This window comes from Poecilia formosa, unplaced genomic scaffold (genome assembly GCF_000485575.1).
Source record: "Poecilia formosa unplaced genomic scaffold, Poecilia_formosa-5.1.2 Scaffold147, whole genome shotgun sequence".
Taxonomy (NCBI): Eukaryota; Metazoa; Chordata; class Actinopteri; order Cyprinodontiformes; family Poeciliidae; genus Poecilia; species Poecilia formosa.
In genome coordinates, this window is record NW_006800086.1 from 83763 (window position 1) to 87461 (window position 3699).

Below are 3699 nucleotides of genomic sequence, written 5' to 3' on the forward strand. Positions count from 1 at the left end.
CCTCCGAGTGAGGACCTGCCTCCGAGTCAGGACCGTCCTCCGAGTGAGGACAGTCCTCGGAGTCAGGGACATCCTCCGAGTGAGGACCTGCCTCCGAGTCAGGACCGTCCTCCGAGTGAGGACCTGCCTCTGAGTCAGGACCGTCCTCCGAGTGAGGACCGGTGTTCTGACTATCAGTGCTACCTCGTCAGATTTTCCTGCCGTAGCACGGATAGATAGCTAAATCTATCTGTCAGTGCTATGCGTCCCAAACTGCTACCATCATGTTTACAAACATAAAACTATAGCGGGTTGTGTTAATGTTAAATACATTGGATAACATTATTTGAGTGACGGGACTGAAGTGGAAACTTAGGAGTTATGCTTAGCTTAGCATTAGAAAAATTTATATACACATCAAAACCACAATATGCTACCCGTTTAAAATGAAAAGCTATAGATGTATGCACTAATGCTTTTATTAGAATATCCTGCCTTTTAAAAATATTTTAAATACAGAGGAGTTTGTAAGAATAAAACAGTATCAGACAGGGGAAACAGGGTTTTATTGGAATTAAATTAAACCCAGACAATTACAGATCACCGTAACTCTTTTTTGCGCATTAATACGTCGTATGACAGACTTTATTAAATGCAGTGCAGCCACAATGTGTCCACCGAACTGTGCAGATCACTGTGCACCTGAAATGATAGGATATGATTCATGTACACTAATGTTACACGGCTATTACACAGCTTCAGTCAACAACATCTATTTAGCAAAGTTTAATAATAGAGTGTAATTAAACTAAAATATTTTAAAGTATGGGGACCAAATAGCCACAAAACAACGTATTTTGTCCTGAGTAACCGCCAAACAATGACTTGTTTTACAGTAACGACATTGCAGATGGCAAACTAAAGCCATTTATAAATATATTTACAAGCTGCTGTCATGTAAACTTCATGATAACAGGATAACAAGATTTCTACTGTTTGGAGCTTATGGATTCCTGGCTTACCGACAAATTTGTGACGGACTTGACCGAACTAGCGAACACTCAGACTGTTGGTGTGGACAGAGACTAGGACTCTAAAACTCAAACTAGAAGTAGAACTAGAAGTTGCTAGTTTCGGCTCAGTGGAATGACCAAACTAATTTGGATAATTGGGAACTGAGATGTATCGGAGAGACTTTAGGGAAGACTGAAATTTACAATCTTCCTGATCTAAGACATTCTGTTTCTGAATTTCCTTTCCCCATGTGGCCTTGGAAGGGCTGCATATCTCTAATCTCCTCGAAGATATGTAAACACAACGCTCTTCCCTCCTCACCCCCTCCTGTATCCATGGAGTTGCGAAGCTGAAAGCTCCGAAGGACATTCCTAGATAAACAACAATTTTTTCAGACTCTGCCAGGACGCTCAGTAACGTTCCTTCGTGGCCCTTTGACGTCACCGCCTTCATTCGGGTCTTTGTTTTGCCCCTTTGTATTGTCTGAATGTTGCCACCTGCCCTACTGTGTTCATTCCACTTTTTTGTTTTAGAAACGGTGGAGTACTCCCTATTTAACCCAGAAAAGGATTATTTTAGTTTATTAGTAATATCAGAAATTGTGGAGTACGCACTATTTAGATCAATATTATACAGCCCAGGAATGGAATCAGAATTAGAATTAGAATAACTACAAACATGGAATCCAGAAATACTTAACAGGAACAGTCACTGCTTAGTTTATATTACTTTTAACCCAGAAAAGGATTTGGAACAAACTTAGAAATGTGGAGTACTCACTTTAACCCAGAAAAGGAATTAGATCAGTCACTCTATCAGAAACTGTCGAGTACTCACTATTTAGAAATGGAATTAGATACTTAGCAACCCTGAACAGGAGCACCAGGTTTACATACTTTAGAACAACATTAGATTAGTTTTCTTTCATCTTTTTTTCTTTCCTTTGGTTTGTTATTTTGTTTGTATTTCCTTTTAACTCATGTAAAGCACTTTGAATTGCCTTGTTGCTGAAAATGTGCTATATAAATAAAATTGCCTTACCTTACCTAAAAAATGACGTAATAGAGCAGCTTAATGAAAGCCAGGTATAAAATAAATTAAATAAAACTTACCATAACAGGTAGGACGTAGTTACAAGAAATGTGCTGAGTAAGCAGTATGTAAGCAGCACACGCATTACCACAAGGTAGGACAGATTTAAGGGTAGTACAGATACACAGAACACCAGCATCCGAGTCAGGACCGGCCTCCAGGTCAGGACCGGCCTTCGGATCAGGACCGGCATCTGGGTCAGGACCTGCCTCCAATTTAAGACCTGCCTCCGAGTGAGGACTGGCCTCCTTAGTGTAACGCGTGTTGACAGCTCGTCGTCTCCTGGGTTCAAAATGCTGATTTAAGATTTTTAGAACATGAATTAAAACACAGGCAGAAAAAGGGCCAGAAATCAACATGGACTCCTTTCCCGCATTCTAACTTCATTCACTGCATTCTTTATTTCGTAACTTACATATTTATTGCTTTGCCTTTGTTTTGAGTGAAAACTTAGCCCACATTTTCCCACTGAGCTCACAAACCCTCCAAACTAAGAAGAAATGCCATAAAATCCCATGTAGGCCAATGTACGCTGTACAGTTCAGAGCTTGTTTATGAAATATTTCAAACAAAATGAGCGGATCCGCGAATAATGGCTTGCTCAATTCAAGTACAAAGTTGAATTTAGGCAATTTTTTATCATGACACTGCTTTGTGTTTTGTTAAATTTCAATCAACTTTTTCAGGTTCTAAAAGGAGCCACACTCCACAGGAAGTTTTCGTTCCTACCGATGTGTCGTCAGTATCTACCTGCAGGGAAAATTTGATCTGAAAATTCTGCAAACATGTCTAATACTTTTACTTTTTATCACAACAGTTTGTCATCACAGTTTGGTTGCCTCCGAGTCGTTAATAAATCAAATACGGTGAGCCATTTAAGGAGTAAGACACATGAAAAATTGTGATTGTGACTAATTACATCTGCTGACACAATGTAAACCGCATGTTTGCGAGCTGCGGCATGCCGATTTTAATGACACGCCAACCCATGAATCACGGTGATTAAATTGTTTTAAAGGCATCAACTATATCCACCAGCCACTTGTCTGCCAAGAGTGAAAGTCAATGGCACAAAGCCTGCATGTGTATTTTGATTAATCGTCGGGAATCACCTTTTCAGAGCCACGCGCACAATGCCGCTGCTGGCAATCATTACCATAATGATGTTAGTGCTCAGCTCTGCCCTTGCAACAATTCTTGTTGCTCTTTCGTGGAAAGTAATAGATGCACATCGGAGATTAGATTGAGACAGTCTTTGTCCTCCGCAGGTGGAGACGAAGGCAAAGAGAACTAAATCAAACTCTGTCTCTTTTTGAATGAAAATGCAGCAAAGTGTGGCCACTGCCTGGTTTTTGATGGTCTTAACCGAAAGTGAGTGCAAAGATTTCAGTTGTTCCCAGCTCGGGGGTCGGCAACCCGCAACTCTAGAGCCACATGCGGCTTTTCAGCCTTCTTGCACTGGCTCTCTTTGGCCTTGACAAAGAGGAACACAAATTTTTTTTGTTTATATAATTTTTGCGGTTGTTTTTTGTGCTGCACAGTTATCTTGGAGTTCAAGGAGAAACTTTAACATTGAACTTTAAAAAACGTCTTTATAAATTTGTCAATAATATG